The sequence below is a fragment of the Pelobates fuscus genome, chromosome 3 (genome assembly GCF_036172605.1).
Source record: "Pelobates fuscus isolate aPelFus1 chromosome 3, aPelFus1.pri, whole genome shotgun sequence".
NCBI lineage: Eukaryota > Metazoa > Chordata > Amphibia > Anura > Pelobatidae > Pelobates > Pelobates fuscus.
In genome coordinates, this window is record NC_086319.1 from 392411244 (window position 1) to 392434233 (window position 22990).

Genomic DNA, 22990 nt, shown 5'->3' on the forward strand with positions numbered 1-22990 from the left:
TTTGGTTGTCTTGTGTTACCCACTCTAGAGAAAAGGTGACCGAGCTTCCTATATGGTCTAGCGGTTAGGATTCCTGGTTTTCACCCAGCGGCCCGGGTTCGACTCCCGGTATGGGAATTGTCCTTAGCTTTTCTTCTTTAGTCACATTTTAATCTCACCCATATAAGTTAATGTCTCCGGTTTACTATTCTATCCGCACTGGATTGAAGATTGCTCCTAGTCAGATTATAGAAATAAACATCGTATTCCAATACATCCTGGATGAGAGAATTTACTACACGTAACATTTTATGTGCACAGAACAGGACTTTTCTAAAGAACACATCAACATTCAATAAACAAAATGTTATTATTTGGCAGGGAAAAATGACTTTTGCTTGAAATGGAAATTGTCGCTTCTGCCTAAAGCACAAGAAAGCGTCCCTTGAGGATTATATGCAGATAGATTAGTTTTTTACCAATCCAGGACCTTCCAATGAAGTCATGTCTTGCAAACATGTCAAAAAATTAGATTCAATGCACCTTGCATTAACATCAAGACACTGACGCTCTAATAGTTTTACTCGTTTAAACCCTTTTAAGGCATATTGCTGATATCAAAGAAGGCCACGCCACCTTTGCAAAAACTTACTTCCTCCAAGAGCACTTTAGAACGGGTACTTTTAGCTTCCGCAAGGTTGCCAAAACCTTTCTTTTCGGTGACAGATTTTACTCCCAAGTATCTTTTGGACACAAGGAACATGACGGCAAAGGTGCCAAAAGGTCTCCAAAAATGCCAGGATTTCATTATATGGGAAAATCAGTCAATCAAAAGATTCTCCAGAGAAGCTAAACGATTTACCATTTAACCAGGCATGGCAAGGGCTTGCATTTGGCGTATTGCTTAAGGTGCTTCTTGATTTTTCACTCAGGTGGTAGAACATAATGCTTGGTGGCTTTCTTTTCTTGACCTAAAGCAGCCTATCAATGCAGTGCTGTGATATATTTATTCCAGAAGATGTATGAAGAATCTTGCGAAGTGTGGAGTTTGTGAGCTCCCAAACATAGCTCAATGTTTAACCCCGCTCCAAAGAGGATAATGCCTTTTTGCAAGAGCTTCCTTTTCTTGCATAATCTTCAGGCAACCTTCTCCTTATGTCAACCGATCCGTGTCAAAATAAGTTAAGCTTTTCACTTGGTCTGGCATTTAGGATTCCTGTTTTTTCAGACATAGAGGTGAAAACAAATCATTTTAGGAAACCTTTCAAAATGCCAAGAACTTTTGGCTGTCTTGTGTTACCCACTCTAGAAAAAAGGTGACAGAGCTTCCCATATGGTCTAGCGGTTAGGATTCCTGGTTTTCACCCAGGTGGCCCGGGTTCGACTCCCGGTATGGGAATTGTCCTTAGCTTTTCTTCTTTAGTCACATTTTAATCTCACCCATATAAGTTAATGTCTCCGGTTTACTATTCTATCCGCACTGGATTGAAGATTGCTCCTAGTCAGATTATAGAAATAAACATCGTATTCCAATACATCCTGGATGAGAGAATTTACTACACGTTAAATTTTATGTGCACAGAACAGGACTTTTCTAAAGAACACATCAACATTCAATGAAAATTTTTTATTATTTGGCAGGGAAAAAATGACTTTTGCTTGAAATGGAAATTGTCGCTTCTGCCTAAAGCACAAGAAAGCGTCCCTTGAGGATTATATGCAGATAGATTAGTTTTTTACCAATCCAGGATCTTCCAATGAAGTCATGTCTTGCAAACATGTCAAAAAATTAGATTCAATGCACCTTGCATTAACATCAAGACACTGACGCTCTAATAGTTTTACTCGTTTAAACCCTTTTAAGGCATATTGCTGATATCAAAGAAGGCCACGCCACCTTTGCAAAAACTTACTTCCTCCAAGAGCACTTTAGAACGGGTGCTTTTAGCTTCCACAAGGTTGCCAAAACCTTTCTTTTCGGTGATAGATTTTACTCCCAAGTATCTTTTGGACACAAGGAACATGACGGCAAAGGTGCCAAAAGGTCTCCAAAAATGCCAGCATTTCATTATATGGGAAAATCAGTCAATCAAAAGATTCTCCAGAGAAGCTAAACGATTTACCATTTAACCAGGCATGGCAAGGGTTTTCATTTGGCGTATTGCTTAAGGTGCTTCTTGATTTTTCACTCAGGTGGTAGAACATAATGCTTGGTGGCTTTCTTTTCTTGACCTAAAGCAGCCTATCAATGCAGTGCTGTGATATATTTATTCCAGAAGATGTATGAAGAATCTTGCGAAGTGTGGAGTTGGTGAGCTCCCAAACATAGCTCAATGTTTAACCCCGCTCCAAAGAGGATAATGCCTTTTTGCAAGAGCTTCCTTTTCTTGCATAATCTTCAGGCAACCTTCTCCTTATGTCAACCGATCCGTGTCAAAATAAGTTAAGCTTTTCACTTGGTCTGGCATTTAGGATTCCTGTTTTTTCAGACATAGAGGTGAAAACAAATCATTTTAGGAAACCTTTCAAAATGCCAAGAACTTTTGGCTGTCTTGTGTTACCCACTCTAGAAAAAAGGTGACAGAGCTTCCCATATGGTCTAGCGGTTAGGATTCCTGGTTTTCACCCAGGTGGCCCGGGTTCGACTCCCGGTATGGGAATTGTCCTTAGCTTTTCTTCTTTAGTCACATTTTAATCTCACCCATATAAGTTAATGTCTCCGGTTTACTATTCTATCCGCACTGGATTGAAGATTGCTCCTAGTCAGATTATAGAAATAAACATCGTATTCCAATACATCCTGGATGAGAGAATTTACTACACGTTACATTTTATGTGCACAGAACAGGACTTTTCTAAAGAACACATCAACATTCAATGAAAAAATTTTATTATTTGGCAGGGAAAAAATGACTTTTGCTTGAAATGGAAATTGTCGCTTCTGCCTAAAGCACAAGAAAGCGTCCCTTGAGGATTATATGCAGATAGATTAGTTTTTTACCAATCCAGGACCTTCCAATTAAGTCATGTCTTGCAAACATGTCAAAAAATTAGATTCAATGCACCTTGCATTAACATCAAGACACTGACGCTCTAATAGTTTTACTCGTTTAAACCCTTTTAAGGCATATTGCTGATATCAAAGAAGGCCACGCCACCTTTGCAAAAACTTACTTCCTCCAAGAGCACTTTAGAACGGGTGCTTTTAGCTTCCACAAGGTTGCCAAAACCTTTCTTTTCGGTGATAGATTTTACTCCCAAGTATCTTTTGGACACAAGGAACATGACGGCAAAGGTGCCAAAAGGTCTCCAAAAATGCCAGCATTTCATTATATGGGAAAATCAGTCAATCAAAAGATTCTCCAGAGAAGCTAAACGATTTACCATTTAACCAGGCATGGCAAGGGTTTTCATTTGGCGTATTGCTTAAGGTGCTTCTTGATTTTTCACTCAGGTGGTAGAACATAATGCTTGGTGGCTTTCTTTTCTTGACCTAAAGCAGCCTATCAATGCAGTGCTGTGATATATTTATTCCAGAAGATGTATGAAGAATCTTGCGAAGTGTGGAGTTTGTGAGCTCCCAAACATAGCTCAATGTTTAACCCCGCTCCAAAGAGGATAATGTCTTTTTGCAAGAGCTTCCTTTTCTTGCATAATCTTCAGGCAACCTTCTCCTTATGTCAACCGATCCGTGTCAAAATAAGTTAAGCTTTTCACTTGGTCTGGCATTTAGGATTCCTGTTTTTTCAGACATAGAGGTGAAAACAAATCATTTTAGGAAACCTTTCAAAATGCCAAGAACTTTTGGTTGTCTTGTGTTACCCACTCTAGAGAAAGGGTGACAGAGTTTCCCATATGGTCTAGCGGTTAGGATTCCTGGTTTTCACCCAGGCGGCCCGTGTTCGACTCCCGGTATGGGAATTGTCCTTAGCTTTTCTTCTTTAATCACCTTTTAATCTCACCCATATAAGTTAATGTCTCTGGTTTACTATTCTATCCGCACTGGATTGAAGATTGCTCCTAGTCAGATTATAGAAATAAACATCGTATTCCAATACATCCTGGATGAGAGAATTTACTACACGTAACATTTTATGTGCACAGAACAGGACTTTTCTAAAGAACACATCAACATTCAATAAACAAAATGTTATTATTTGGCAGGGAAAAATGACTTTTGCTTGAAATGGAAATTGTCGCTTCTGCCTAAAGCACAAGAAAGCGTCCCTTGAGGATTATATGCAGATAGATTAGTTTTTTACCAATCCAGGACCTTCCAATGAAGTCATGTCTTGCAAACATGTCAAAAAATTAGATTCAATGCACCTTGCATTAACATCAAGACACTGACGCTCTAATAGTTTTACTCGTTTAAACCCTTTTAAGGCATATTGCTGATATCAAAGAAGGCCACGCCACCTTTGCAAAAACTTACTTCCTCCAAGAGCACTTTAGAACGGGTACTTTTAGCTTCCGCAAGGTTGCCAAAACCTTTCTTTTCGGTGACAGATTTTACTCCCAAGTATCTTTTGGACACAAGGAACATGACGGCAAAGGTGCCAAAAGGTCTCCAAAAATGCCAGGATTTCATTATATGGGAAAATCAGTCAATCAAAAGATTCTCCAGAGAAGCTAAACGATTTACCATTTAACCAGGCATGGCAAGGGCTTGCATTTGGCGTATTGCTTAAGGTGCTTCTTGATTTTTCACTCAGGTGGTAGAACATAATGCTTGGTGGCTTTCTTTTCTTGACCTAAAGCAGCCTATCAATGCAGTGCTGTGATATATTTATTCCAGAAGATGTATGAAGAATCTTGCGAAGTGTGGAGTTTGTGAGCTCCCAAACATAGCTCAATGTTTAACCCCGCTCCAAAGAGGATAATGCCTTTTTGCAAGAGCTTCCTTTTCTTGCATAATCTTCAGGCAACCTTCTCCTTATGTCAACCGATCCGTGTCAAAATAAGTTAAGCTTTTCACTTGGTCTGGCATTTAGGATTCCTGTTTTTTCAGACATAGAGGTGAAAACAAATCATTTTAGGAAACCTTTCAAAATGCCAAGAACTTTTGGCTGTCTTGTGTTACCCACTCTAGAAAAAAGGTGACAGAGCTTCCCATATGGTCTAGCGGTTAGGATTCCTGGTTTTCACCCAGGTGGCCCGGGTTCGACTCCCGGTATGGGAATTGTCCTTAGCTTTTCTTCTTTAGTCACATTTTAATCTCACCCATATAAGTTAATGTCTCCGGTTTACTATTCTATCCGCACTGGATTGAAGATTGCTCCTAGTCAGATTATAGAAATAAACATCGTATTCCAATACATCCTGCATGAGAGAATTTACTACACGTTACATTTTATGTGCACAGAACAGGACTTTTCTAAAGAACACATCAACATTCAATGAAAATTTTTTATTATTTGGCAGGGAAAAAATGACTTTTGCTTGAAATGGAAATTGTCGCTTCTGCCTAAAGCACAAGAAAGCGTCCCTTGAGGATTATATGCAGATAGATTAGTTTTTTACCAATCCAGGACCTTCCAATGAAGTCATGTCTTGCAAACATGTAAAAAAATTAGATTCAGTGCACCTTGCATTAACATCAAGACACTGACGCTCTAATAGTTTTACTCGTTTAAACCCTTTTAAGGCATATTGCTGATATCAAAGAAGGCCACGCCACCTTTGCAAAAACTTACTTCCTCCAAGAGCACTTTAGAACGGGTGCTTTTAGCTTCCACAAGGTTGCCAAAACCTTTCTTTTCGGTGATAGATTTTACTCCCAAGTATCTTTTGGACACAAGGAACATGACGGCAAAGGTGCCAAAAGGTCTCCAAAAATGCCAGCATTTCATTATATGGGAAAATCAGTCAATCAAAAGATTCTCCAGAGAAGCTAAACGATTTACCATTTAACCAGGCATGGCAAGGGTTTTCATTTGGCGTATTGCTTAAGGTGCTTCTTGATTTTTCACTCAGGTGGTAGAACATAATGCTTGGTGGCTTTCTTTTCTTGACCTAAAGCAGCCTATCAATGCAGTGCTGTGATATATTTATTCCAGAAGATGTATGAAGAATCTTGCGAAGTGTGGAGTTTGTGAGCTCCCAAACATAGCTCAATGTTTAACCCCGCTCCAAAGAGGATAATGCCTTTTTGCAAGAGCTTCCTTTTCTTGCATAATCTTCAGGCAACCTTCTCCTTATGTCAACCGATCCGTGTCAAAATAAGTTAAGCTTTTCACTTGGTCTGGCATTTAGGATTCCTGTTTTTTCAGACATAGAGGTGAAAACAAATCATTTTAGGAAACCTTTCAAAATGCCAAGAACTTTTGGTTGTCTTGTGTTACCCACTCTAGAGAAAAGGTGACAGAGCTTCCTATATGGTCTAGCGGTTAGGATTCCTGGTTTTCACCCAGCGGCCCGGGTTTGACTCCCGGTATGGGAATTGTCCTTAGCTTTTCTTCTTTAGTCACATTTTAATCTCACCCATATAAGTTAATGTCTCCGGTTTACTATTCTATCCGCACTGGATTGAAGATTGCTCCTAGTCAGATTATAGAAATAAACATCGTATTCCAATACATCCTGGATGAGAGAATTTACTACACGTAACATTTTATGTGCACAGAACAGGACTTTTCTAAAGAACACATCAACATTCAATAAACAAAATGTTATTATTTGGCAGGTAAAAATGACTTTTGCTTGAAATGGAAATTGTCGCTTCTGCCTAAAGCACAAGAAAGCGTCCCTTGAGGATTATATGCAGATAGATTAGTTTTTTACCAATCCAGGACCTTCCAATGAAGTCATGTCTTGCAAACATGTCAAAAAATTAGATTCAATGCACCTTGCATTAACATCAAGACACTGACGCTCTAATAGTTTTACTCATTTAAACCCTTTTAAGGCATATTGCTGATATCAAAGAAGGCCACGCCACCTTTGCAAAAACTTACTTCCTCCAAGAGCACTTTAGAACGGGTACTTTTAGCTTCCGCAAGGTTGCCAAAACCTTTCTTTTCGGTGACAGATTTTACTCCCAAGTATCTTTTGGACACAAGGAACATGACGGCAAAGGTGCCAAAAGGTCTCCAAAAATGCCAGGATTTCATTATATGGGAAAATCAGTCAATCAAAAGATTCTCCAGAGAAGCTAAACGATTTACCATTTAACCAGGCATGGCAAGGGCTTGCATTTGGCGTATTGCTTAAGGTGCTTCTTGATTTTTCACTCAGGTGGTAGAACATCATGCTTGGTGGCTTTCTTTTCTTGACCTAAAGCAGCCTATCAATGCAGTGCTGTGATATATTTATTCCAGAAGATGTATGAAGAATCTTGCGAAGTGTGGAGTTTGTGAGCTCCCAAACATAGCTCAATGTTTAACCCCGCTCCAAAGAGGATAATGCCTTTTTGCAAGAGCTTCCTTTTCTTGCATAATCTTCAGGCAACCTTCTCCTTATGTCAACCAATCCGTGTCAAAATAAGTTAAGCTTTTCACTTGGTCTGGCATTTAGGATTCCTGTTTTTTCAGACATAGAGGTGAAAACAAATCATTTTAGGAAACCTTTCAAAATGCCAAGAACTTTTGGCTGTCTTGTGTTACCCACTCTAGAAAAAAGGTGACAGAGCTTCCCATATGGTCTAGCGGTTAGGATTCCTGGTTTTCACCCAGGGGGCCCGGGTTCGACTCCCGGTATGGGAATTGTCCTTAGCTTTTCTTCTTTAGTCACATTTTAATCTCACCCATATAAGTTAATGTCTCCGGTTTACTATTCTATCCGCACTGGATTGAAGATTGCTCCTAGTCAGATTATAGAAATAAACATCGTATTCCAATACATCCTGGATGAGAGAATTTACTACACGTTACATTTTATGTGCACAGAACAGGACTTTTCTAAAGAACACATCAACATTCAATTAAAAATTTTTATTATTTGGCAGGGAAAAAATGACTTTTGCTTGAAATGGAAATTGTCGCTTCTGCCTAAAGCACAAGAAAGCGTCCCTTGAGGATTATATGCAGATAGATTAGTTTTTTACCAATCCAGGACCTTCCAATGAAGTCATGTCTTGCAAACATGTCAAAAAATTAGATTCAGTGCACCTTGCATTAACATCAAGACACTGACGCTCTAATAGTTTTACTCGTTTAAACCCTTTTAAGGCATATTGCTGATATCAAAGAAGGCCACGCCACCTTTGCAAAAACTTACTTCCTCCAAGAGCACTTTAGAACGGGTGCTTTTAGCTTCCACAAGGTTGCCAAAACCTTTCTTTTCGGTGATAGATTTTACTCCCAAGTATCTTTTGGACACAAGGAACATGACGGCAAAGGTGCCAAAAGGTCTCCAAAAATGCCAGCATTTCATTATATGGGAAAATCAGTCAATCAAAAGATTCTCCAGAGAAGCTAAACGATTTACCATTTAACCAGGCATGGCAAGGGTTTTCATTTGGCGTATTGCTTAAGGTGCTTCTTGATTTTTCACTCAGGTGGTAGAACATAATGCTTGGTGGCTTTCTTTTCTTGACCTAAAGCAGCCTATCAATGCAGTGCTGTGATATATTTATTCCAGAAGATGTATGAAGAATCTTGCGAAGTGTGGAGTTTGTGAGCTCCCAAACATAGCTCAATGTTTAACCCCGCTCCAAAGAGGATAATGCCTTTTTGCAAGAGCTTCCTTTTCTTGCATAATCTTCAGGCAACCTTCTCCTTATGTCAACCGATCCGTGTCAAAATAAGTTAAGCTTTTCACTTGGTCTGGCATTTAGGATTCCTGTTTTTTCAGACATAGAGGTGAAAACAAATCATTTTAGGAAACCTTTCAAAATGCCAAGAACTTTTGGTTGTCTTGTGTTACCCACTCTAGAGAAAAGGTGACAGAGCTTCCTATATGGTCTAGCGGTTAGGATTCCTGGTTTTCACCCAGCGGCCCGGGTTCGACTCCCGGTATGGGAATTGTCCTTAGCTTTTCTTCTTTAGTCACATTTTAATCTCACCCATATAAGTTAATGTCTCCGGTTTACTATTCTATCCGCACTGGATTGAAGATTGCTCCTAGTCAGATTATAGAAATAAACATCGTATTCCAATACATCCTGGATGAGAGAATTTACTACACGTAACATTTTATGTGCACAGAACAGGACTTTTCTAAAGAACACATCAACATTCAATAAACAAAATGTTATTATTTGGCAGGGAAAAATGACTTTTGCTTGAAATGGAAATTGTCGCTTCTGCCTAAAGCACAAGAAAGCGTCCCTTGAGGATTATATGCAGATAGATTAGTTTTTTACCAATCCAGGACCTTCCAATGAAGTCATGTCTTGCAAACATGTCAAAAAATTAGATTCAATGCACCTTGCATTAACATCAAGACACTGACGCTCTAATAGTTTTACTCGTTTAAACCCTTTTAAGGCATATTGCTGATATCAAAGAAGGCCACGCCACCTTTGCAAAAACTTACTTCCTCCAAGAGCACTTTAGAACGGGTACTTTTAGCTTCCGCAAGGTTGCCAAAACCTTTCTTTTCGGTGACAGATTTTACTCCCAAGTATCTTTTGGACACAAGGAACATGACGGCAAAGGTGCCAAAAGGTCTCCAAATATGCCAGGATTTCATTATATGGGAAAATCAGTCAATCAAAAGATTCTCCAGAGAAGCTAAACGATTTACCATTTAACCAGGCATGGCAAGGGTTTGCATTTGGCGTATTGCTTAAGGTGCTTCTTGATTTTTCACTCAGGTGGTAGAACATAATGCTTGGTGGCTTTCTTTTCTTGACCTAAAGCAGCCTATCAATGCAGTGCTGTGATATATTTATTCCAGAAGATGTATGAAGAATCTTGCGAAGTGTGGAGTTTGTGAGCTCCCAAACATAGCTCAATGTTTAACCCCGCTCCAAAGAGGATAATGCCTTTTTGCAAGAGCTTCCTTTTCTTGCATAATCTTCAGGCAACCTTCTCCTTATGTCAACCGATCCGTGTCCAAATAAGTTAAGCTTTTCACTTGGTCTGGCATTTAGGATTCCTGTTTTTTCAGACATAGAGGTGAAAACAAATCATTTTAGGAAACCTTTCAAAATGCCAAGAACTTTTGGCTGTCTTGTGTTACCCACTCTAGAAAAAAGGTGACAGAGCTTCCCATATGGTCTAGCGGTTAGGATTCCTGGTTTTCACCCAGGTGGCCCGGGTTCGACTCCCGGTATGGGAATTGTCCTTAGCTTTTCTTCTTTAGTCACATTTTAATCTCACCCATATAAGTTAATGTCTCCGGTTTACTATTCTATCCGCACTGGATTGAAGATTGCTCCTAGTCAGATTATAGAAATAAACATCGTATTCCAATACATCCTGGATGAGAGAATTTACTACACGTTACATTTTATGTGCACAGAACAGGACTTTTCTAAAGAACACATCAACATTCAATGAAAAAATTTTATTATTTGGCAGGGAAAAAATGACTTTTGCTTGAAATGGAAATTGTCGCTTCTGCCTAAAGCACAAGAAAGCGTCCCTTGAGGATTATATGCAGATAGATTAGTTTTTTACCAATCCAGGACCTTCCAATGAAGTCATGTCTTGCAAACATGTCAAAAAATTAGATTCAATGCACCTTGCATTAACATCAAGACACTGACGCTCTAATAGTTTTACTCATTTAAACCCTTTTAAGGCATATTGCTGATATCAAAGAAGGCCACGCCACCTTTGCAAAAACTTACTTCCTCCAAGAGCACTTTAGAACGGGTACTTTTAGCTTCCGCAAGGTTGCCAAAACCTTTCTTTTCGGTGACAGATTTTACTCCCAAGTATCTTTTGGACACAAGGAACATGACGGCAAAGGTGCCAAAAGGTCTCCAAAAATGCCAGGATTTCATTATATGGGAAAATCAGTCAATCAAAAGATTCTCCAGAGAAGCTAAACGATTTACCATTTAACCAGGCATGGCAAGGGCTTGCATTTGGCGTATTGCTTAAGGTGCTTCTTGATTTTTCACTCAGGTGGTAGAACATAATGCTTGGTGGCTTTCTTTTCTTGACCTAAAGCAGCCTATCAATGCAGTGCTGTGATATATTTATTCCAGAAGATGTATGAAGAATCTTGCGAAGTGTGGAGTTTGTGAGCTCCCAAACATAGCTCAATGTTTAACCCCGCTCCAAAGAGGATAATGCCTTTTTGCAAGAGCTTCCTTTTCTTGCATAATCTTCAGGCAACCTTCTCCTTATGTCAACCGATCCGTGTCAAAATAAGTTAAGCTTTTCACTTGGTCTGGCATTTAGGATTCCTGTTTTTTCAGACATAGAGGTGAAAACAAATCATTTTAGGAAACCTTTCAAAATGCCAAGAACTTTTGGCTGTCTTGTGTTACCCACTCTAGAAAAAAGGTGACAGAGCTTCCCATATGGTCTAGCGGTTAGGATTCCTGGTTTTCACCCAGGGGGCCCGGGTTCGACTCCCGGTATGGGAATTGTCCTTAGCTTTTCTTCTTTAGTCACATTTTAATCTCACCCATATAAGTTAATGTCTCCGGTTTACTATTCTATCCGCACTGGATTGAAGATTGCTCCTAGTCAGATTATAGAAATAAACATCGTATTCCAATACATCCTGGATGAGAGAATTTACTACACGTTACATTTTATGTGCACAGAACAGGACTTTTCTAAAGAACACATCAACATTCAATGAAAAATTTTTATTATTTGGCAGGGAAAAAATGACTTTTGCTTGAAATGGAAATTGTCGCTTCTGCCTAAAGCACAAGAAAGCGTCCCTTGAGGATTATATGCAGATAGATTAGTTTTTTACCAATCCAGGACCTTCCAATGAAGTCATGTCTTGCAAACATGTCAAAAAATTAGATTCAGTGCACCTTGCATTAACATCAAGACACTGACGCTCTAATAGTTTTACTCGTTTAAACCCTTTTAAGGCATATTGCTGATATCAAAGAAGGCCACGCCACCTTTGCAAAAACTTACTTCCTCCAAGAGCACTTTAGAACGGGTGCTTTTAGCTTCCACAAGGTTGCCAAAACCTTTCTTTTCGGTGATAGATTTTACTCCCAAGTATCTTTTGGACACAAGGAACATGACGGCAAAGGTGCCAAAAGGTCTCCAAAAATGCCAGCATTTCATTATATGGGAAAATCAGTCAATCAAAAGATTCTCCAGAGAAGCTAAACGATTTACCATTTAACCAGGCATGGCAAGGGTTTTCATTTGGCGTATTGCTTAAGGTGCTTCTTGATTTTTCACTCAGGTGGTAGAACATAATGCTTGGTGGCTTTCTTTTCTTGACCTAAAGCAGCCTATCAATGCAGTGCTGTGATATATTTATTCCAGAAGATGTATGAAGAATCTTGCGAAGTGTGGAGTTTGTGAGCTCCCAAACATAGCTCAATGTTTAACCCCGCTCCAAAGAGGATAATGCCTTTTTGCAAGAGCTTCCTTTTCTTGCATAATCTTCAGGCAACCTTCTCCTTATGTCAACCGATCCGTGTCAAAATAAGTTAAGCTTTTCACTTGGTCTGGCATTTAGGATTCCTGTTTTTTCAGACATAGAGGTGAAAACAAATCATTTTAGGAAACCTTTCAAAATGCCAAGAACTTTTGGTTGTCTTGTGTTACCCACTCTAGAGAAAAGGTGACAGAGCTTCCTATATGGTCTAGCGGTTAGGATTCCTGGTTTTCACCCAGCGACCCGGGTTCGACTCCCGGTATGGGAATTGTCCTTAGCTTTTCTTCTTTAGTCACATTTTAATCTCACCCATATAAGTTAATGTCTCCGGTTTACTATTCTATCCGCACTGGATTGAAGATTGCTCCTAGTCAGATTATAGAAATAAACATCGTATTCCAATACATCCTGGATGAGAGAATTTACTACACGTAACATTTTATGTGCACAGAACAGGACTTTTCTAAAGAACACATCAACATTCAATAAACAAAATGTTATTATTTGGCAGGGAAAAATGACTTTTGCTTGAAATGGAAATTGTCGCTTCTGCCTAAAGCACAAGAAAGCGTCCCTTGAGGATTATATGCAGATAGATTAGTTTTTTACCAATCCAGGACCTTCCAATGAAGTCATGTCTTGCAAACATGTCAAAAAATTAGATTCAATGCACCTTGCATTAACATCAAGACACTGACGCTCTAATAGTTTTACTCGTTTAAACCCTTTTAAGGCATATTGCTGATATCAAAGAAGGCCACGCCACCTTTGCAAAAACTTACTTCCTCCAAGAGCACTTTAGAACGGGTACTTTTAGCTTCCGCAAGGTTGCCAAAACCTTTCTTTTCGGTGACAGATTTTACTCCCAAGTATCTTTTGGACACAAGGAACATGACGGCAAAGGTGCCAAAAGGTCTCCAAAAATGCCAGCATTTCATTATATGGGAAAATCAGTCAATCAAAAGATTCTCCAGAGAAGCTAAACGATTTACCATTTAACCAGGCATGGCAAGGGTTTGCATTTGGCGTATTGCTTAAGGTGCTTCTTGATTTTTCACTCAGGTGGTAGAACATAATGCTTGGTGGCTTTCTTTTCTTGACCTAAAGCAGCCTATCAATGCAGTGCTGTGATATATTTATTCCAGAAGATGTATGAAGAATCTTGCGAAGTGTGGAGTTTGTGAGCTCCCAAACATAGCTCAATGTTTAACCCCGCTCCAAAGAGGATAATGCCTTTTTGCAAGAGCTTCCTTTTCTTGCATAATCTTCAGGCAACCTTCTCCTTATGTCAACCGATCCGTGTCAAAATAAGTTAAGCTTTTCACTTGGTCTGGCATTTAGGATTCCTGTTTTTTCAGACATAGAGGTGAAAACAAATCATTTTAGGAAACCTTTCAAAATGCCAAGAACTTTTGGCTGTCTTGTGTTACCCACTCTAGAAAAAAGGTGACAGAGCTTCCCATATGGTCTAGCGGTTAGGATTCCTGGTTTTCACCCAGGTGGCCCGGGTTCGACTCCCGGTATGGGAATTGTCCTTAGCTTTTCTTCTTTAGTCACATTTTAATCTCACCCATATAAGTTAATGTCTCCGGTTTACTATTCTATCCGCACTGGATTGAAGATTGCTCCTAGTCAGATTATAGAAATAAACATCGTATTCCAATACATCCTGGATGAGAGAATTTACTACACGTAACATTTTATGTGCACAGAACAGGACTTTTCTAAAGAACACATCAACATTCAATGAAAAAATTTTATTATTTGGCAGGGAAAAAATGACTTTTGCTTGAAATGGAAATTGTCGCTTCTGCCTAAAGCACAAGAAAGCGTCCCTTGAGGATTATATGCAGATAGATTAGTTTTTTACCAATCCAGGACCTTCCAATGAAGTCATGTCTTGCAAACATGTCAAAAAATTAGATTCAATGCACCTTGCATTAACATCAAGACACTGACGCTCTAATAGTTTTACTCATTTAAACCCTTTTAAGGCATATTGCTGATATCAAAGAAGGCCACGCCACCTTTGCAAAAACTTACTTCCTCCAAGAGCACTTTAGAACGGGTACTTTTAGCTTCCGCAAGGTTGCCAAAACCTTTCTTTTCGGTGACAGATTTTACTCCCAAGTATCTTTTGGACACAAGGAACATGACGGCAAAGGTGCCAAAAGGTCTCCAAAAATGCCAGGATTTCATTATATGGGAAAATCAGTCAATCAAAAGATTCTCCAGAGAAGCTAAACGATTTACCATTTAACCAGGCATGGCAAGGGCTTGCATTTGGCGTATTGCTTAAGGTGCTTCTTGATTTTTCACTCAGGTGGTAGAACATAATGCTTGGTGGCTTTCTTTTCTTGACCTAAAGCAGCCTATCAATGCAGTGCTGTGATATATTTATTCCAGAAGATGTATGAAGAATCTTGCGAAGTGTGGAGTTTGTGAGCTCCCAAACATAGCTCAATGTTTAACCCCGCTCCAAAGAGGATAATGCCTTTTTGCAAGAGCTTCCTTTTCTTGCATAATCTTCAGGCAACCTTCTCCTTATGTCAACCGATCCGTGTCAAAATAAGTTAAGCTTTTCACTTGGTCTGGCATTTAGGATTCCTGTTTTTTCAGACATAGAGGTGAAAACAAATCATTTTAGGAAACCTTTCAAAATGCCAAGAACTTTTGGCTGTCTTGTGTTACCCACTCTAGAAAAAAGGTGACAGAGCTTCCCATATGGTCTAGCGGTTAGGATTCCTGGTTTTCACCCAGGGGGCCCGGGTTCGACTCCCGGTATGGGAATTGTCCTTAGCTTTTCTTCTTTAGTCACATTTTAATCTCACCCATATAAGTTAATGTCTCCGGTTTACTATTCTATCCGCACTGGATTGAAGATTGCTCCTAGTCAGATTATAGAAATAAACATCGTATTCCAATACATCCTGGATGAGAGAATTTACTACACGTTACATTTTATGTGCACAGAACAGGACTTTTCTAAAGAACACATCAACATTCAATGAAAAATTTTTATTATTTGGCAGGGAAAAAATGACTTTTGCTTGAAATGGAAATTGTCGCTTCTGCCTAAAGCACAAGAAAGCGTCCCTTGAGGATTATATGCAGATAGATTAGTTTTTTACCAATCCAGGACCTTCCAATGAAGTCATGTCTTGCAAACATGTCAAAAAATTAGATTCAGTGCACCTTGCATTAACATCAAGACACTGACGCTCTAATAGTTTTACTCGTTTAAACCCTTTTAAGGCATATTGCTGATATCAAAGAAGGCCACGCCACCTTTGCAAAAACTTACTTCCTCCAAGAGCACTTTAGAACGGGTGCTTTTAGCTTCCACAAGGTTGCCAAAACCTTTCTTTTCGGTGATAGATTTTACTCCCAAGTATCTTTTGGACACAAGGAACATGACGGCAAAGGTGCCAAAAGGTCTCCAAAAATGCCAGCATTTCATTATATGGGAAAATCAGTCAATCAAAAGATTCTCCAGAGAAGCTAAACGATTTACCATTTAACCAGGCATGGCAAGGGTTTTCATTTGGCGTATTGCTTAAGGTGCTTCTTGATTTTTCACTCAGGTGGTAGAACATAATGCTTGGTGGCTTTCTTTTCTTGACCTAAAGCAGCCTATCAATGCAGTGCTGTGATATATTTATTCCAGAAGATGTATGAAGAATCTTGCGAAGTGTGGAGTTTGTGAGCTCCCAAACATAGCTCAATGTTTAACCCCGCTCCAAAGAGGATAATGCCTTTTTGCAAGAGCTTCCTTTTCTTGCATAATCTTCAGGCAACCTTCTCCTTATGTCAACCGATCCGTGTCAAAATAAGTTAAGCTTTTCACTTGGTCTGGCATTTAGGATTCCTGTTTTTTCAGACATAGAGGTGAAAACAAATCATTTTAGGAAACCTTTCAAAATGCCAAGAACTTTTGGTTGTCTTGTGTTACCCACTCTAGAGAAAAGGTGACAGAGCTTCCTATATGGTCTAGCGGTTAGGATTCCTGGTTTTCACCCAGCGGCCCGGGTTCGACTCCCGGTATGGGAATTGTCCTTAGCTTTTCTTCTTTAGTCACATTTTAATCTCACCCATATAAGTTAATGTCTCCGGTTTACTATTCTATCCGCACTGGATTGAAGATTGCTCCTAGTCAGATTATAGAAATAAACATCGTATTCCAATACATCCTGGATGAGAGAATTTACTACACGTAATATTTTATGTGCACAGAACAGGACTTTTCTAAAGAACACATCAACATTCAATAAACAAAATGTTATTATTTGGCAGGGAAAAATGACTTTTGCTTGAAATGGAAATTGTCGCTTCTGCCTAAAGCACAAGAAAGCGTCCCTTGAGGATTATATGCAGATAGATTAGTTTTTTACCAATCCAGGACCTTCCAATGAAGTCATGTCTTGCAAACATGTCAAAAAATTAGATTCAATGCACCTTGCATTAACATCAAGACACTGACGCTCTAATAGTTTTACTCGTTTAAACCCTTTTAAGGCATATTGCTGATATCAAAGAAGGCCACGCCACCTTTGCAAAAACTTACTTCCTCCAAGAGCACTTTAGAACGGGTACTTTTAGCTTCCGCAAGGTTGCCAAAACCTTTCTTTTCGGTGACAGATTTTACTCCCAAGTATCTTTTGGACACAAGGAACATGACGGCAAAGGTGCCAAAAGGTCTCCAAAAATGCCAGCATTTCATTATATGGGAAAATCAGTCAATCAAAAGATTCTCCAGAGAAGCTAAACGATTTACCATTTAACCAGGCATGGCAAGGGTTTGCATTTGGCGTATTGCTTAAGGTGCTTCTTGATTTTTCACTCAGGTGGTAGAACATAATGCTTGGTGGCTTTCTTTTCTTGACCTAAAGCAGCCTATCAATGCAGTGCTGTGATATATTTATTCCAGAAGATGTATGAAGAATCTTGCGAAGTGTGGAGTTTGTGAGCTCCCAAACATAGCTCAATGTTTAACCCCGCTCCAAAGAGGATAATGCCTTTTTGCAAGAGCTTCCTTTTCTTGCATAATCTTCAGGCAACCTTCTCCTTATGTCAACCGATCCGTGTCAAAATAAGTTAAGCTTTTCACTTGGTCTGGCATTTAGGATTCCTGTTTTTTCAGACATAGAGGTGAAAACAAATCATTTTAGGAAACCTTTCAAAATGCCAAGAACTTTTGGCTGTCTTGTGTTACCCACTCTAGAAAAAAGGTGACAGAGCTTCCCATATGGTCTAGCGGTTAGGATTCCTGGTTTTCACCCAGGTGGCCCGGGTTCGACTCCCGGTATGGGAATTGTCCTTAGCTTTTCTTCTTTAGTCACATTTTAATCTCACCCATATAAGTTAATGTCTCCGGTTTACTATTCTATCCGCACTGGATTGAAGATTGCTCCTAGTCAGATTATAGAAATAAACATCGTATTCCAATACATCCTGGATGAGAGAATTTACTACACGTAACATTTTATGTGCACAGAACAGGACTTTTCTAAAGAACACATCAACATTCAATGAAAAAATTTTATTATTTGGCAGGGAAAAAATGACTTTTGCTTGAAATGGAAATTGTCGCTTCTGCCTAAAGCACAAGAAAGCGTCCCTTGAGGATTATATGCAGATAGATTAGTTTTTTACCAATCCAGGACCTTCCAATGAAGTCATGTCTTGCAAACATGTCAAAAAATTAGATTCAATGCACCTTGCATTAACATCAAGACACTGACGCTCTAATAGTTTTACTCATTTAAACCCTTTTAAGGCATATTGCTGATATCAAAGAAGGCCACGCCACCTTTGCAAAAACTTACTTCCTCCAAGAGCACTTTAGAACGGGTACTTTTAGCTTCCGCAAGGTTGCCAAAACCTTTCTTTTCGGTGACAGATTTTACTCCCAAGTATCTTTTGGACACAAGGAACATGACGGCAAAGGTGCCAAAAGGTCTCCAAAAATGCCAGGATTTCATTATATGGGAAAATCAGTCAATCAAAAGATTCTCCAGAGAAGCTAAACGATTTACCATTTAACCAGGCATGGCAAGGGCTTGCATTTGGCGTATTGCTTAAGGTGCTTCTTGATTTTTCACTCAGGTGGTAGAACATAATGCTTGGTGGCTTTCTTTTCTTGACCTAAAGCAGCCTATCAATGCAGTGCTGTGATATATTTATTCCAGAAGATGTATGAAGAATCTTGCGAAGTGTGGAGTTTGTGAGCTCCCAAACATAGCTCAATGTTTAACCCCGCTCCAAAGAGGATAATGCCTTTTTGCAAGAGCTTCCTTTTCTTGCATAATCTTCAGGCAACCTTCTCCTTATGTCAACCGATCCGTGTCAAAATAAGTTAAGCTTTTCACTTGGTCTGGCATTTAGGATTCCTGTTTTTTCAGACATAGAGGTGAAAACAAATCATTTTAGGAAACCTTTCAAAATGCCAAGAACTTTTGGCTGTCTTGTGTTACCCACTCTAGAAAAAAGGTGACAGAGCTTCCCATATGGTCTAGCGGTTAGGATTCCTGGTTTTCACCCAGGGGGCCCGGGTTCGACTCCCGGTATGGGAATTGTCCTTAGCTTTTCTTCTTTAGTCACATTTTAATCTCACCCATATAAGTTAATGTCTCCGGTTTACTATTCTATCCGCACTGGATTGAAGATTGCTCCTAGTCAGATTATAGAAATAAACATCGTATTCCAATACATCCTGGATGAGAGAATTTACTACACGTTACATTTTATGTGCACAGAACAGGACTTTTCTAAAGAACACATCAACATTCAATGAAAAATTTTTATTATTTGGCAGGGAAAAAATGACTTTTGCTTGAAATGGAAATTGTCGCTTCTGCCTAAAGCACAAGAAAGCGTCCCTTGAGGATTATATGCAGATAGATTAGTTTTTTACCAATCCAGGACCTTCCAATGAAGTCATGTCTTGCAAACATGTCAAAAAATTAGATTCAGTGCACCTTGCATTAACATCAAGACACTGACGCTCTAATAGTTTTACTCGTTTAAACCCTTTTAAGGCATATTGCTGATATCAAAGAAGGCCACGCCACCTTTGCAAAAACTTACTTCCTCCAAGAGCACTTTAGAACGGGTGCTTTTAGCTTCCACAAGGTTGCCAAAACCTTTCTTTTCGGTGATAGATTTTACTCCCAAGTATCTTTTGGACACAAGGAACATGACGGCAAAGGTGCCAAAAGGTCTCCAAAAATGCCAGCATTTCATTATATGGGAAAATCAGTCAATCAAAAGATTCTCCAGAGAAGCTAAACGATTTACCATTTAACCAGGCATGGCAAGGGTTTTCATTTGGCGTATTGCTTAAGGTGCTTCTTGATTTTTCACTCAGGTGGTAGAACATAATGCTTGGTGGCTTTCTTTTCTTGACCTAAAGCAGCCTATCAATGCAGTGCTGTGATATATTTATTCCAGAAGATGTATGAAGAATCTTGCGAAGTGTGGAGTTTGTGAGCTCCCAAACATAGCTCAATGTTTAACCCCGCTCCAAAGAGGATAATGCCTTTTTGCAAGAGCTTCCTTTTCTTGCATAATCTTCAGGCAACCTTCTCCTTATGTCAACCGATCCGTGTCAAAATAAGTTAAGCTTTTCACTTGGTCTGGCATTTAGGATTCCTGTTTTTTCAGACATAGAGGTGAAAACAAATCATTTTAGGAAACCTTTCAAAATGCCAAGAACTTTTGGTTGTCTTGTGTTACCCACTCTAGAGAAAAGGTGACAGAGCTTCCTATATGGTCTAGCGGTTAGGATTCCTGGTTTTCACCCAGCGGCCCGGGTTCGACTCCCGGTATGGGAATTGTCCTTAGCTTTTCTTCTTTAGTCACATTTTAATCTCACCCATATAAGTTAATGTCTCCGGTTTACTATTCTATCCGCACTGGATTGAAGATTGCTCCTAGTCAGATTATAGAAATAAACATCGTATTCCAATACATCCTGGATGAGAGAATTTACTACACGTAATATTTTATGTGCACAGAACAGGACTTTTCTAAAGAACACATCAACATTCAATAAACAAAATGTTATTATTTGGCAGGGAAAAATGACTTTTGCTTGAAATGGAAATTGTCGCTTCTGCCTAAAGCACAAGAAAGCGTCCCTTGAGGATTATATGCAGATAGATTAGTTTTTTACCAATCCAGGACCTTCCAATGAAGTCATGTCTTGCAAACATGTCAAAAAATTAGATTCAATGCACCTTGCATTAACATCAAGACACTGACGCTCTAATAGTTTTACTCGTTTAAACCCTTTTAAGGCATATTGCTGATATCAAAGAAGGCCACGCCACCTTTGCAAAAACTTACTTCCTCCAAGAGCACTTTAGAACGGGTACTTTTAGCTTCCGCAAGGTTGCCAAAACCTTTCTTTTCGGTGACAGATTTTACTCCCAAGTATCTTTTGGACACAAGGAACATGACGGCAAAGGTGCCAAAAGGTCTCCAAAAATGCCAGGATTTCATTATATGGGAAAATCAGTCAATCAAAAGATTCTCCAGAGAAGCTAAACGATTTACCATTTAACCAGGCATGGCAAGGGTTTGCATTTGGCGTATTGCTTAAGGTGCTTCTTGATTTTTCACTCAGGTGGTAGAACATAATGCTTGGTGGCTTTCTTTTCTTGACCTAAAGCAGCCTATCAATGCAGTGCTGTGATATATTTATTCCAGAAGATGTATTAAGAATCTTGCGAAGTGTGGAGTTTGTGAGCTCCCAAACATAGCTCAATGTTTAACCCCGCTCCAAAGAGGATAATGCCTTTTTGCAAGAGCTTCCTTTTCTTGCATAATCTTCAGGCAACCTTCTCCTTATGTCAACCGATCCGTGTCAAAATAAGTTAAGCTTTTCACTTGGTCTGGCATTTAGGATTCCTGTTTTTTCAGACATAGAGGTGAAAACAAATCATTTTAGGAAACCTTTCAAAATGCCAAGAACTTTTGGCTGTCTTGTGTTACCCACTCTAGAAAAAAGGTGACAGAGCTTCCCATATGGTCTAGCGGTTAGGATTCCTGGTTTTCACCCAGGTGGCCCGGGTTCGACTCCCGGTATGGGAATTGTCCTTAGCTTTTCTTCTTTAGTCACATTTTAATCTCACCCATATAAGTTAATGTCTCCGGTTTACTATTCTATCCGCACTGGATTGAAGATTGCTCCTAGTCAGATTATAGAAATAAACATCGTATTCCAATACATCCTGGATGAGAGAATTTACTACACGTTACATTTTATGTGCACAGAACAGGACTTTTCTAAAGAACACATCAACATTCAATGAAAAAATTTTATTATTTGGCAGGGAAAAAATGACTTTTGCTTGAAATGGAAATTGTCGCTTCTGCCTAAAGCACAAGAAAGCGTCCCTTGAGGATTATATGCAGATAGATTAGTTTTTTACCAATCCAGGACCTTCCAATGAAGTCATGTCTTGCAAACATGTCAAAAAATTAGATTCAGTGCACCTTGCATTAACATCAAGACACTGACGCTCTAATAGTTTTACTCGTTTAAACCCTTTTAAGGCATATTGCTGATATCAAAGAAGGCCACGCCACCTTTGCAAAAACTTACTTCCTCCAAGAGCACTTTAGAACGGGTGCTTTTAGCTTCCACAAGGTTGCCAAAACCTTTCTTTTCGGTGATAGATTTTACTCCCAAGTATCTTTTGGACACAAGGAACATGACGGCAAAGGTGCCAAAAGGTCTCCAAAAATGCCAGCATTTCATTATATGGGAAAATCAGTCAATCAAAAGATTCTCCAGAGAAGCTAAACGATTTACCATTTAACCAGGCATGGCAAGGGTTTTCATTTGGCGTATTGCTTAAGGTGCTTCTTGATTTTTCACTCAGGTGGTAGAACATAATGCTTGGTGGCTTTCTTTTCTTGACCTAAAGCAGCCTATCAATGCAGTGCTGTGATATATTTATTCCAGAAGATGTATGAAGAATCTTGTGAAGTGTGGAGTTTGTGAGCTCCCAAACATAGCTCAATGTTTAACCCCGCTCCAAAGAGGATAATGCCTTTTTGCAAGAGCTTCCTTTTCTTGCATAATCTTCAGGCAACCTTCTCCTTATGTCAACCGATCCGTGTCAAAATAAGTTAAGCTTTTCACTTGGTCTGGCATTTAGGATTCCTGTTTTTTCAGACATAGAGGTGAAAACAAATCATTTTAGGAAACCTTTCAAAATGCCAAGAACTTTTGGCTGTCTTGTGTTACCCACTCTAGAGAAAAGGTGACAGAGCTTCCCATATGGTCTAGCGGTTAGGATTCCTGGTTTTCACCCAGGCGGCCCGGGTTCGACTCCCGGTATGGGAATTGTCCTTAGCTTTTCTTCTTTAATCACCTTTTAATCTCACCCATATAAGTTAATGTCTCCGGTTTACTATTCTATCCGCACTGGATTGAAGATTGCTCCTAGTCAGATTATAGAAATAAACATCGTATTCCAATACATCCTGGATGAGAAAATTTACTACACGTTACATTTTATGTGCA

General features: G+C 39.3%; 12 non-coding genes across 12 annotated transcripts; all 12 read left to right on the plus strand.

Annotated features, from left to right (window-relative positions):
* Nucleotides 1–1306: 1306 nt before the first annotated feature.
* TRNAE-UUC (transfer RNA glutamic acid (anticodon UUC)) lies at nt 1307–1378 on the plus strand. Its single transcript has one exon. It is a non-coding gene; the product is annotated as a tRNA-Glu (tRNA).
* A 1189-nt stretch (nt 1379–2567) lies between these two features.
* Nucleotides 2568–2639, plus strand: TRNAE-UUC (transfer RNA glutamic acid (anticodon UUC)). Its single transcript has one exon. It is a non-coding gene; the product is annotated as a tRNA-Glu (tRNA).
* A 2450-nt stretch (nt 2640–5089) lies between these two features.
* On the plus strand, nt 5090–5161 carry TRNAE-UUC (transfer RNA glutamic acid (anticodon UUC)). Its single transcript has one exon. It is a non-coding gene; the product is annotated as a tRNA-Glu (tRNA).
* Nucleotides 5162–7610: 2449 nt separating this feature from the next.
* Nucleotides 7611–7682, plus strand: TRNAE-UUC (transfer RNA glutamic acid (anticodon UUC)). The gene has a single exon. It is a non-coding gene; the product is annotated as a tRNA-Glu (tRNA).
* A 2449-nt stretch (nt 7683–10131) lies between these two features.
* On the plus strand, nt 10132–10203 carry TRNAE-UUC (transfer RNA glutamic acid (anticodon UUC)). Its single transcript has one exon. It is a non-coding gene; the product is annotated as a tRNA-Glu (tRNA).
* A 1189-nt stretch (nt 10204–11392) lies between these two features.
* TRNAE-UUC (transfer RNA glutamic acid (anticodon UUC)) lies at nt 11393–11464 on the plus strand. The gene has a single exon. It is a non-coding gene; the product is annotated as a tRNA-Glu (tRNA).
* Nucleotides 11465–13913: 2449 nt separating this feature from the next.
* Nucleotides 13914–13985, plus strand: TRNAE-UUC (transfer RNA glutamic acid (anticodon UUC)). The gene has a single exon. It is a non-coding gene; the product is annotated as a tRNA-Glu (tRNA).
* A 1189-nt stretch (nt 13986–15174) lies between these two features.
* TRNAE-UUC (transfer RNA glutamic acid (anticodon UUC)) lies at nt 15175–15246 on the plus strand. Its single transcript has one exon. It is a non-coding gene; the product is annotated as a tRNA-Glu (tRNA).
* Nucleotides 15247–17695: 2449 nt separating this feature from the next.
* Nucleotides 17696–17767, plus strand: TRNAE-UUC (transfer RNA glutamic acid (anticodon UUC)). The gene has a single exon. It is a non-coding gene; the product is annotated as a tRNA-Glu (tRNA).
* A 1189-nt stretch (nt 17768–18956) lies between these two features.
* Nucleotides 18957–19028, plus strand: TRNAE-UUC (transfer RNA glutamic acid (anticodon UUC)). The gene has a single exon. It is a non-coding gene; the product is annotated as a tRNA-Glu (tRNA).
* Nucleotides 19029–21477: 2449 nt separating this feature from the next.
* TRNAE-UUC (transfer RNA glutamic acid (anticodon UUC)) lies at nt 21478–21549 on the plus strand. The gene has a single exon. It is a non-coding gene; the product is annotated as a tRNA-Glu (tRNA).
* A 1189-nt stretch (nt 21550–22738) lies between these two features.
* TRNAE-UUC (transfer RNA glutamic acid (anticodon UUC)) lies at nt 22739–22810 on the plus strand. Its single transcript has one exon. It is a non-coding gene; the product is annotated as a tRNA-Glu (tRNA).
* The last annotated feature ends 180 nt before the right edge of the window (nt 22811–22990 follow it).